The sequence below is a fragment of the Anolis carolinensis genome, chromosome 4 (assembly GCF_035594765.1).
Source record: "Anolis carolinensis isolate JA03-04 chromosome 4, rAnoCar3.1.pri, whole genome shotgun sequence".
NCBI lineage: Eukaryota > Metazoa > Chordata > Lepidosauria > Squamata > Dactyloidae > Anolis > Anolis carolinensis.
In genome coordinates this window covers 42,220,879-42,233,994 of record NC_085844.1, presented here as the reverse complement: position 1 = coordinate 42,233,994, position 13,116 = coordinate 42,220,879, and the positions used below count along the sequence as shown (strand labels likewise).

The 13,116-nt window shown below is 40.7% G+C and overlaps 1 protein-coding gene across 3 annotated transcripts in view; it reads left to right on the top strand.

The window, feature by feature from the left end:
• sgk3 (serum/glucocorticoid regulated kinase family member 3) overlaps positions 1 to 13,116 on the top strand; it is a 79,121-nt gene that overhangs the window by 8,258 nt on the left and 57,747 nt on the right. The window contains exon 1 of one of the 3 annotated variants that reach the window (XM_003219602.4): positions 8,085 to 8,261. The exons of 1 other annotated variant lie outside the window; for it this stretch is intronic. The gene's annotated coding sequence lies outside the window, so the exon portion shown is untranslated. Of the gene's footprint in view, positions 1 to 8,084; positions 8,262 to 8,357; positions 8,484 to 13,116 lie in introns of those variants that run through there. One more of the 3 variants, XM_008108533.3, reaches the window with a different exon arrangement.

The window sequence follows — 13,116 nt, the reverse complement described above, 5'->3', positions numbered from 1 at the left end:
TAATGTGGACTATGACTATGACAACAGGCTTTGATTCTATCATAACTCACCCTCTAGAGTTGAATGAATAAGGGAGAGGGAGAGGCAGATAGCCAGGAATTTGCATCTCCTGATAAAGATGGTCTTTCTGAGTCCCAGGAGCTGGAGGTTGAGGCACAGGGAGGCCCTACTCTTTAGCAATAGGTTGAGAACATCAAAGACCCAAAGCCCTAATTCATCAAGGAACAAGGGGACAAGGAAAGGTTGCACTGCTTATCTATGGCATAAAAATGTATCAACTTGTTAAACTATAGCAATAATATATATTTCCTCTGTATAGTATATTAATCAGCAATCTCAGTTGTGAGTATACAAAAGGTTGTACCATTAGCCTTTCAGAAACTAACCTACTCCTATCTGCATCTTCTCCAAAGAGATGTCAAGGACTGAATTGCCTCCAGTCAATTAAAACAAAGCTAAACTCAGTATTCGGATGATTTTGAATTAAACTGCACTCCTATGTGCACAGTGAACTCTTGCAGTAATGTAATTTTTGCCCAGAATAATCTCATTAATCCAGATGTACTTAGCGACATCTGCTTGACCGGAGTAAATAAATGATGGGATGTAATTGTCTCAGTTGTACTGTAGTTTGGGAAACCTGTTTGCTTTAGGATTGCTGTACGTCTGACATAACTTGAAGGCACATAACAACAATCAATAACACAGTGAACTTATACTGTATTATTTAAGACTAGAAAGGTAAAATTCACACAAAGTGTGTGTGTATGCGTATATATATTGAAAGCACACAACAACAAAGATGAATGTATGAAATCCATAAAGAATGTTCTGTGCTTTGTGCTGAGTTGGGGACAATAATTCAGTATTAGTATGCAGGATTAGATGTGTTTTATCTCATCAGCAGAGTACAATTAAAATACAAGTAGATTTCTCTCAGCAAAAGAATTTTATGCCCCAGTGACTAAAGAAAGTGATTAATTCCATGTAGAATTTGGCCACTGGCCAGTTTTTCGCTGGAAAGCAATGATGAAACACATTAAACACATTAACAAACATTAGGCAAGCTGTACAAAGAACGGAAAACTTGAAGCAAGGAATGTTTTGGACAATTATAATTTGTTTGTTCCTGGTCAAGGTTGGGAAGACTTCCCAGGTAGGTTAAATGTTTTGATGTTTTACTCTAAGTTGGTCACATCGATGAATCTGCCAAGAATGTGTTTGTATTAAACCTAATGTATAATATGGAAACAATGCTGAGGGTGGACAGTGATAAATGTATGAGTTTCTCTTGTGGGTAATTCACCTAGTTTTCTGTGATTTGTTACCGGCAGGTACAGTCTGGTTTTTGCCTCCACTTGCCTCTGAGATCAGGGCAAACTTTGTATGAAAGGTTGAAGACATGGGCAGATTCTTGACTTAATGCAGAACTGTCCCAATAATTTTGGGATGAACCCCATGAACTGCAGATGGGGGTAGCTGTTGCTCTGGCTTCAAGAGCCTCTTGCTAGCCATCGCTGATGTATTCATGTTCAATTCATTCTTTGTTCATTATTGGACCAACATGGCTTTGGTACAAATAAGTAAGTAAAAGTAAAAGTAAATAAAAGGTACATGTTGCAGCCTGAGGTGGATCACCAAGTGTTGTCTGACACAGTTACCCTTTGACCCTAGTAACCAAGGCTAGCCTATATAATCTGTTCAGAAAATACTACACAGGCACTTTTTTCTTTTCCTGGAAGTTAAAATACAGTTTATGTATGTATAGTAAGCAAACTTTCTTCCTTTTTAATGCCACTCCAAATCAGCTCAGATAATTAAACTGGCCACCCCACTACTCTCAGTAATCCAATGCTTTAAATCTAAGTACTATGTATGTCTTTTTCATTTTTATTTTGGCTGGTGGATCTAGTGATTCTAGTAGTGAAACAACGTTGATCTACAAGCCTGAAGCTTATCCAACTATAGTCAACACCAAATAACAAGAAAGATAGTCATAGTAGTAGCAGCCACAGGAGAAGTAGTACTATAAATATTAAAGAGCATAACCCACAATCCTTAGGGAGAAACCAGACAAAAGTATTAATGTAGTTCAAATGGACTCGGATAATCCGGTTCAAAGCAGATAGTGTGGATTATCTGCCTTGTTATTCTGGGTTATATGTCTGTATGGAAGAGCCCACAAACCCTCAGCAGGGTTTAGGCCCCTTCTACAATGCCAGATAAAATCCAGATTACAGTGTTCCCTCACTACTTCATGGTTCACTTTTTGCGGATTCGCTGTTTTGTGGTTTTTCAATAAACTCTAAAATAATATTATAAATCATAAAAAAAATACAATTTACAGCCTAAGGAAGGGAGGAAGGAGAAGCCGAAGGGAGAGGAAAGCAGCCCAAGTGGCAAAGGGAAGAGAGGCAGGCGATTTATCAACACACGATTGGTTGATAAAGGCTTAATATAGTGTATAACTACTAAAATAATGTATAAATATTAAAATAAATATAGCGTCCCTACTTCACGGATTTTCATTTATTGCGGGTAGTCCTGGAACATAACCCCCGCGATAAGTGAGGGAACACTGTATCTGATTTGAACTGGATTTTATTGCCGTGTAGACTCATATAATCCAGTTCAAAGCAGATAATGTGGATTATCTGCTTTGATAATAGGGATCATATGGCAGTGTAGAAAGAGCCTCATTTGTAGACAACAAAGGAATTCAGTGTTAAGAAGAAAGTGCTTTGAACGTAGGAGCTGCCTGTTGAATTTAAGGGGGTTGTGGCATGATTCTAATTACAGTAATTAAATGTTCATAGTTAAAAGGAATTGTCAAATAAATCATACAATGCCAATCTCTAAAGGGGCTTCTGTTTGCAGTTAGGTAGCCTGTTAATGCAATTATACCTTAGTCTGTACTTGCAATGATTTTTGGAAGGTACGTGTTTTGCTTTCTTAAATTCTATCTTCTGACTGGCATTACAAAAATATACTTTATTTATATTCTGCTCTATCTGTCTAAAAGGGGATAACTGTTTTTATCCACACTGAGGGTATCATAGCATAGCAACCAAAGAAAAACTACATTTGACACCATCAAATCTTATATTATTGTAACAACAAAATATTGCATGTGCCATTCAAAAATAATCTCCCCAAAATTTATTTAGGGAAGGTGGGAAACCCCACAGAGGCCCCATCTACACTGCCATATAAAATCCAGATTGTCTGCTTTGAACTGGATTATATGGTAGTGTAAACTCATATAACCCAGTAGCAGATGTGTATTATCTGTTTTGATAATCTGGATTATATGGCACTGTAGATCAAGCCAGAGAGACCTATTGGCTGCATATATACTGTATATTAATGCAATTTGACAGCACTTCAACTACCATGGCTGAATGCTATAGAACCACGGGAGTTATAGTTGTACAAGGTACTACAACTCCCAGGACTCCATAGCTTTGAGCCATGGCAGTTCAAGTGGTCTCAAACTGTATTAATTCTAAAGTATAGATGCAGCCAGAGGTATCATATACAAAACCAAACAAAATCATCAAAATTATCATTTGACTTACTTGTCCCTGGCACATTTCAGATCATAAATAAGGCTGGATCTACATTTCCATATAATCCAGTTTCAGAATACAGATTAACTGTATTGAACTGGATTACATGAGTCTACACTGCTATGTATATAATCCAATTCATTGCAGTTAATATGAATTTTGAAACTGGATTATATGGCAGTGTAGATTTAGCCTAAGTTTCTCAACCAGTGCAATTGCAGACTGTCCTGCCAGGAACATGCGAAAAAGTTGTTGAGTATCTTCCAGCATTGGGCTATCTCCATGTGTGTCCTCAAAAGCAAAAAAGGATATTTGGTGCAAGCTTGCATTATCACCAGCAGCAAAGTACTATGCCACCTGATGTTTTGAATGTTTACATCATCAGTTACCTGCATTACCTCATTCCAGAATTTGCTAATCTTTGATAACTCCGACAAAAAAAGTTTTAGGGTGCCTTTGTTGCCACACACCCTCTAGCACAAAGGAGACACATCAGAAGTGACCTTAGGAAGCTCGTCTGAAGTCTGAAGATTACATTTAGTAATCTTTGCCTAGTTTATTATGTTATGAGCATGGCTCACACACTCTGACATTTATCTGCCTGGCACAAAACCAAACTGATCGTTGCATTTTGAAATAAAACAGCATTTTGCCATTGTTGATGCAATCTGTTTGTAATCTCCATTTAATAAAGAAATTGGTCTAAAAGCTCACAGTGAACAAGTCACCTCCAAGTTTCAATATTGTCACAATTTTGCACTGAGTGGAATGTGCATCTTACTTCCAAGGAATCATTAAATACAGTTCGGGTCTCCCTAAGCACCAAGGGCACCAGAGCCTGTGTGATCATGGAAGCTTAAGCAAGATCCTCCATGGTAAGTACTTGGAAGTGAGCTCATCAATTAATATTAGACTATATTTCAAAGGAAGGAACTCGCAAAGCGACATCTGAAGCGGTCAAAGCTTTGGAGGCCAAGTCTTATGAAGAGCAGTTTAGGGAACTGGGTATACTTAGCTTGGAGAAGAGAAGGTTGAGAGGGGACATGATAGCTATGTTTAAATGTTTGAAAGGATGGCACATTGAGGAGAGGGCAAGTTGTTTTCTGCTGCTGTAGAGACTAATGACTTCATTACATGCAATATAAACAGTGTTTCTACACATTTCAGAATCTGCAACCCATGGAGCCCATCAAATGACGCAAGGCACAACTATGGGTTCCAGGTATTTCACCGTTTCTAAAGTGTCAGTTTTTCCCACAGTTCCTAAGTCGATTGGCAATTGACTTATTTTTCAATTCTCCGCATAAAGACATGTCCAATTTAGCATGTAATGGGTCCCCCCCCCCAGTCCATTTGTAAATGAAATGATGTCGTCATGGGGGAAGGAGCCAATATGGGCAGCATAGAATCCTTTCTTGTGCCATAATCTTTAGAACCGAGGAGGCTATTTATATCTTTTTTTGAACAATGGCTAATGCTCCTTCAGGTTGTGTGGCTCCCACTGAAAAGGGTGCCTTAATTCAGCTTCATTGGAAGAGTGTTGAGGGCAAAAAAAACCACCAGAAAAGGGGGCTCCTTAAGAATAATGCCTTAACTCTGATCTAGTTGAAGGATATGAGTGAAAACGATAGGGGATGGGACAGTAGGAGGAGATATACGTCTCCCTTGTGATGGAAAATCAATCAGATAAATCTTAAAGAAAGTGAAGAAAAATATTAGGTGTGATGGGGTAAGACAATCTTCAATTTAATTTCAAAATGGGAAGTGGCAAAGCTTAAGGAAAAACCAACAATTTACTTCATTTTACTTATCCTGTGGGATGAAGTCCTAAGACATAGGTACAGATTCAAATAGCAAGGAAAGATATAAATATTAGGAAGAACTTCCTGACAGTAAGAGCTGTTCAGCAGTGAAATACGCTGCCTCCTCGGACTGTGGTGAAGTCTCCTTCTCTGGAGGTATTCAAGCAGAGGTTAGGTGGTCATCTGCCAGGAGTGCTTCAGTTGTGTGTTCTTGCACAGCAGCGAGTTGGACTGAGTGGACCTTGGAGTCTCTTCCTCTGTTCCCAAAAAAGGTGCCTGGCCATTCACTTAGGAGGGAAAATAAACCATGGCAAGGGGTCCAAAGCACTGGGAAAAGTTGAGGGAAAGGATGATGATGTGAGGGTTCGCAGAGGTTATAATGGTAAATTGTTCATCTCCTCAAGTCAGTGTCCCAGTGAGGATTAAGCACTGCTTCAAACCCCCTCCAAGAGCATGCTGGTCAGGACAAAAAAGGAATTTAAACATCACAAATTCTAAACTTATGCCTTATGTTTAATCTTTGTTATGTGTATTTTACTATGTATTTTTGTGGAAATATGTTTTAATATGTGTGTGTTTTAGTGATGTTGTAACCCACCTCGAGCCATGAGGAGAGGCGGGTAAGAAATAAAATTATTACTGTTATTATTATTGACACAACGACATAGTATGACACAGCAAACGAGATCTATATGCTGGATTTCGTATCACAAAATCACAAGTCGAACACTTCGCAAGCGTTTAGGACTGTGTGGTGTATTTTTGGATGATGCGCGCAGATCCCAGTAAGGTTGCCTTTTGCAGTTGACAGGTCGTAATTTTGTCAATGTTTATTGTTTCCAAATGCTGGCTGAGATCTTTTGGCACGGCACCCAGTGTGCCAATTACCACTGGAACCACCTGTACTGGTTTGTGCCAGAGCCTTTGCAACTGTTGTTGTTGTTGTTGTTGTTGTTGTTGTTGTTGTTGTTGTTTTTATTGTTGTTTTTATTGTTATTATCATCATCATTGTTGTTGTTATGATTCTGTAATTATTAATTATGTTTTCCCCTGGCTGGATAGAGTTACGAGCTGAGTAGGTGCAGGGAACATTGTGGATGTAGTGTACCTGGATGTCAGCAAGGCCTTCGACAAGGTCCCCCATAACCCTCTGGCAAACAAACTACTCACATGTGGGCAAGACAAAACTACAGTTAAGTGGATCTGTAATTGGCTAAGTGAATGAACCCAACAGGTTCTCACCAATGAGTCTTCTTCATTCTGGAAAGAAGTGACAAGTGGAGTGCCGCACAGTTCCATCCTGGGCCCAATTCTGTTCAACTTCTTTATTAATGACTTAAATGAAGGGTTATAAGGCATGATCATCAAGTTTGCAGATGACACCAAATTGGGAGGGATAGCCAATACTCCAGAAGACAGGAGCAGAATTCAAAATGATCTTAACAGATTAGAGAGATGGGCTGAAACTAACAAAATGAACTTCAACAGGAACAAATGCAAGATACTCCACTTAGGCAGAAAAAATGGAATGCAAAGATACAGAATGGGGGACGCCTGGCTCGACAGTAGTACGTGTGAAAAAGATCTTGGAGTCTTTGTGGACAACAAGTTAAACATGACCCAACAATGTCATGCAGCAGCAAAAAAAGCCAATGGTATAGTGTCTAGATCAGGCATGGGCAAACTTTTTAACCTGGGGGCTTCATGGCAAGCCGGGCTGGGAGGGAGTTCTCCCTAAGTCCCCTCCCTGCCCTTTTCTCCCCTTCCTCTTCTCTTTCGGAGGCAGAAAGTGAAGAAAGATGGGAAACATTTGGATCCCAAAAGGGTTAGCCTTCATCAGGATGAGATGGTGGACGGGAGAGAAAAAGTGTAAACATTAGACCCCGTACTGCCTACTCCAGATATATAATCCTAGAGATTTCTAAGGGCCATCCAGTCCAACCCCCTGCCATGCAAGAAGGCACAATCCAAGCGCTCCCGATAGACAGCCTCTGCGGAAAAGCCTTTAGAGAAGGAGACTCCACCACACTCCAAGGCAGCCTATGCCGCTCTCCAACAGGTGTCTACGGACAATGCCGGCTCTTCGGCTTAGAAATGGAGATGAGCACCAACCCCCAGAGTCAGACATGACTGGACTTAACGTCAAGGGAAACCTTACTGTGCCCAATTCTGGGCACTGCGGTTGAAGAGAGATGTTGACAAGCTGCAAAGTGTCCAGAGGAGGGCGACTAAAATGATCAAGGCCCTATGAGGAGCGGCTTAAAGAGCTGGGCATGTTTACTGAGAGGAGACATGATAGCCAGGTATCAATATGTGAGGGGAAGTCATAGGGAGGAGGGAGCAAGCTTGTTTTCTGCTGCCCGCAAGACTAGGACGTGGGACAATGGCGTCAAACTACAGGAAAGGAGTTAGGAAGAACTTCCTAACTGTGAGATTGGTTCAGCAGTGGAACTTTCTGCCTCAGAGTGTGGTGGAGGCTCCTTCTTTGGAGGCTTTTAAGTAGAGGCTGGATGTCGGGGGTACTTTGAATGTGATTTTCCTGCTTCTTGGCAGGGGGTTGGACTGGATGGCCTACGAGGTTTCTTCCAACTCTATTATTCTGGGATTCCCCCCTCCCCTTTTGCAACGGAGGGGGCGAGGAAGGTGTGCTGTGCTCGCCCTCGCCGCCAGGTGGCGACAGAGCCCTCCAATCCGGCGTCACATGCACACAAGAGTGTTGCAACTTGTCCTGGAGTGACCCCGGCAGGGCTCTCGTGGTCTCCACTCCACGCTGAGCCTCTCTCTCACACACACACTCTCAATGGCAGAGGCAGCTTTATGGCGGCTGCGGTTGGCTTTGCAGGAGGAGCAGCCCAAGTAGAAGCCGCCTCTGGACCTGGAGCGAGCCAAGGTGAAGCCTCTCGGGCAGGGTTTGCAGCAGGGGAGGGTCAGGAAGGTGGGGAGAGAAAGCCTAACCAAAAGGTGGCTTGGAAAGCCTCCTTCCCCAAGCTTGGCTGGGTTGGGTTGTCGCTCTGACACGTCAAGGAAGGGGAAGGTCCTGCAAAGGAGGCAGCCGAGGAGTCAGGGGGTCTGGAGAACGCTTTGGGGGGTCTCTGGAGAGGCGGAAACCGGAGTAAGAGAAAGCCCAGCAAGGTTTAAATGCGATTTACGCGCGGCCACGAACGGATCTGGGCAGTGTAGATCAAGCATGGGCCAACTTGGGTCCTCCCTCCAGGGGTTTTGGACTCCAACTCCCACCCTTCCTCACAGCCTCAGGCCCCTTCCTTTTCCCCCTCAGCCGCTTAAGCGGCTGAGGGGGAAAAGGAAGGGGCCTGAGGCTGTGAGGAAGGGTGGGAGTTGGAGTCCAAAACCCCTGGAGGGAGGACCCAAGTTGGCCCATGCCTGGTGTAGATGGACCCTGTTAACCACTTGAACTGCCATGGCTGAAAACTATAAAAACATCGGAGTTGTCGTTTTCCCAAGGTCTGGAGCCTTCTCTGCCAAAGAGCATTGAGCCATGGCATCCCAAGTGGCGCCAAACCACATTAATTCTACAGTGCAGAGGTACCCCAACTTGCCCTTGGAGATTTCACTGATAGAGATGTGAAAAGTGCTGCCTAGTTTATCTGTTGCATGTGGACAAAATCACTTGGCGGGATTGAGGGGCTGTGCTTCTTGTTGGAGAACTTGCATGTGGCATAGTACTGTAATTTGGCTGGGTTTGGGGAATGGAGCCGATTGTTTTGGGGTTCATTTGGCATAATAACTTGGCTGGGTTTGAGAAATGGTACCAATTGTTTTGGGTTCATTTGGCATAGTAACTTGGCTGGGTTTGGGAAATTGTACCAATTGTTTTGGGGTTCATTTGGCATAATAACTTGACTAGGTTTGAGAAATTGTGCCGATTGTTTTGGGGTTCATTTGGCATAATAACTTGACTGGGTTTGGGAAATTGTGCCAATTCTTTTGGGGTTCATTTGGCATAATAACTTGGCTGGGTTTGGGAAATTGTACCAATTTTGGGGGGTTCATTTGGCATAATAACTTGACTGGGTTTGGGAAATTGTGCCAATTCTTTTGGGGTTCATTTGGCATAATAACTTGACTGGGTTTGGGAAATTGTACCAATTGGTTTGGGGTTCATTTGGTGTAATAACTTGACTGGGTTTGGGGAATTGTGCCTATTGTTTTGGGGGTTTCAGGTGGTTGGGAGCCATTTACTGCTCCAATTGAAAGAGCAAATGGTCATAGGCCAGCCCTGTTTAGTACAAACTTTTCAGTGTCCCAAAACGCAGTGGGTGCAGGACGTTCTGCATGAACATGGCAACATGTTTTTAATTTTCTGCTTTATCTGGAGATTAGCCGTTCATCTGTGTCCTTGCCCGGAAATCCATTTCAGTGGAGGGAAAATTGTCCCAGGGATCATTACAGCCCCAGGGATCACTAGGACTTAGCACTGATATCTGATTTTGTCCTGGGGAAGATGACCTCTAGGTAAATGTTACACACTTTTCTATAAATCCTGCACAATTATTTCTGTAGTTAGTGATCCTTTCCTCATCTGCTTTACTTCTTACCTTACCTTCATTCACTACATAGGAAGGACTGTACCTGAGAAGATTCATTTTTTAAAAAGCATTGTCATTTATGCTAATCTCCCTGATTTAGTAATAAACGGTTATCTAATAATTGACTCTTCATTGTCCCAGATAGCAGAATAACTAATACACTAGATATAAATATTTATTTTGTCTCTTAATTATCAGTTTCTGTCTCTTAATTAATTATCAGCTTATATTATTTTGCAATAATCTTCTTCTTCTTTATTCAAGTTTCATTTCAAAATAAAATTTCCATGACAGACATAAAATATCTCCTCCTCATCTAGTAACAGTAATGATGCAGAGGCAAGCTGTGATATCTATTCTTCATAAGAAAGAATTAAAATGTTGTATAGCTGTAGCCTTTAACAGAAGTATGAGTCTGCTTTGTGATACAGTTGGTTACGTATAGTAGACCCTAGGCAGCCACTGGGGTTTGATTTCAGGACCTCATCTGGATACCAAAATCTGTTTATGCTTGAGTCCCATTATATACAACGGCATAATAAAAGGGCATTCCCTATGGAAAATGGCAAAATCAGGGTTTGCTCTTTGGATTTTTAAAAACATTTTCAAGCTGTGGATAATTTAATTTGTGGATATAGAATCTGCAAATATGCAAGTTCAGCCTTACATTGTAATTATATTTCCTGGTCTCTATGTAGACAAGTAATATGTACTTTAGGAAAGTGCGTTGAAAGGCATATTTCTGCTCCCATATTAGGTGCCAAAGAGTTAAATGCCTGCTTTCTGTTCAAACTCTGTTGTCTTGCAAATGGAAATTCAGAAGGTGATCCTAGAAAAAATCCATGATTTATTTGAGTGAAAATTTAAGATTATAATATGGAACTTAAATCTTTAATTTCCTTTTGTTAAGTTTTGTTACTGGACTTGACCATTCTTTGTTTATATGCCCCAAATATGCTAAGATACAAATTAAATACAGGAATTCAATTTTTGCAGTGTTGTCAATGGCAGGAGTGTTATACAATTACGTCTCTCCTGAAAAATTCTGATGCATTCTTTTGCGAGACTGCTGGCAAGTTTTATTCTTGAGATTAGTAATTTTTAATCATATTTTTCTTTGTCTGTGATTTCCTTTTGTTATACCCATTTGTGTTGTGATTTTGTTAATGTATTCCAATATAGGCGGTTGTTGTCAAAGTAGTGAACTTAATTCAGCGCATCCTTTGAAGGCAAGCGATGAATTTTTCTGCATCATTTCATTAGAAGTTCCCAGTCACACTTGAAAAATTGGAGGAAGGAATGATGGTAAAGTGTGAAGTCAAATAGAAGTGATATAACCAATAAGTTTTCTTAAATTCCTTAAATAATTTGTGAATCAGAATATCTAGGAGTTCCAGAGTTTGGAAATAAGTAATTGCTTGTAGTTAGTATCTATCAAAAATGTAGTTGTAACTTTATGAGTATAGCTTAACAAGCACAACTTCACTGCTTTTGTGGCATGCACCATAAGTAACTTTATAAAACCAAGGAATGTTTTCAGGTGCGCTATTGATGCCAGTTCCCCCCGCTGTGCCCCAGAGGCTGTTCAGATGCATTCCAACTGAGTGCAGCCCTGTATTTTCTCCAGTCTCTAAATTTCTAACATTGTAGAGTGAGACACTGGCAATTGTTCACATTCAGAATTCTTGTTTGTGTTTGCATTCCCTTATTAACTTTTCCTGCAATTTATTTTGGATACCGAAATTGTATTTCTAAATGCTCAAATGAGGTTTTAAGTTACTCCACTGCTAGAAATTTGGGGAGTGGGGTTACAATTTAAGGGGACATGGCCTAATTTTGTTATCCCTCCCATATCTAAAGTATATTTACTCACCTGGTGCCCCTTTTGACCCTTCAACTGACAAAGTAGTTCTGATGCAAAAACAACCATGTGGCCCCAGAGTTGCACATTGCCTTCCCTTGTTCTACTGTATGTATATTGTACATAGTTTTGAAGATAGCTCCTAGGAAATCAGATGCGACAATCACGTGTTTTAATACAATTCTGCTCAGAGCAGTGGACTTTGGACTGGTGCCAGTCTGTGAACCGTCGGCAGGAAAAAAAGAAATAGTTCTGGCTGGTGGACACAAATGTGGTATTGGTCCTGGGTGCATTAGGGAAAGAATGCTGTTCTCCTGCTTCAGATAGTTTGAGAAGGACTTTTATGAAATATAAAACCTTTCTTCTGTCTCCAGCTCTGAATGAAGCCTACTTGTTAAATAGAGAATGAAGAGAAAGAGAAAATAAGCAAGGGATAATTTTAGATGATATACTATACTCTCAGTGACACCAGATCTTGTCTGCTTTTGGAAATGAAGTAGAGTCTGACTTAGTACTTGGGTAGGAGATCACCAATGTATACAGGTTCTGATTACGACATTAGCAAACTACCTCTGAGTATTCCTTGACTAAGAAAACCCTATTGAAATTCACAGGGTCACCCTAAATTGATAGGCGACTTGAAGACGCTTACATGGCTGTTGTTTTGTAAACTAGTTGCTAAATTCAGTAGTGTTGCAGAGTGATTGGATGGAATGCAGCCTTCAAAATATGAAAATATCATATTGATGTGGTATTTCAGATGTTCTCAAAGGGCCTTGAACTTGAATATGTTTGATATTGAAGCTATCTGTTTTCTTTCAGAGAGTAGGAAAACACTTGTATGCATAATTCTAGGCTGCTGTAAATAATATTTGCGTGTATTTGTCATCTCTTCTCACATCCCAAAATACAAGCAGCCAGTTTAAGATCACATGGTTTTAGGTTCAGTTAACTCAGCAAAGGATTGGGCTACACAATAATGACAACATTAACACTATTAGAATATTGTTTACCTTTGGTGAGTTATTTCTAGGCAGTTCTTGGAGGATGAGGCAATCTTTTAACCTCTAATGGAGTCAGCATAGCATTTACTCTTGATAAAGTCTTCCAAGGAACAACAGGTAGCAGAGTTCACAGTTTCCTGGGAAGGGTTTGAACGTGCCTTTTAACTGGGAAGATATTTTTAAAGGAAAGATTAAAGGATGACCAGTACTAAGTACTATTGGAGTTGCACAGTGCCCTGCTAGTTCAATAACTAGAAGGAACATTATCAAAATTTGAATGTGCAAAGTCAAAACACAAATATTGCTGTCTCTCTCTGCATAAGGAAGAGCTGA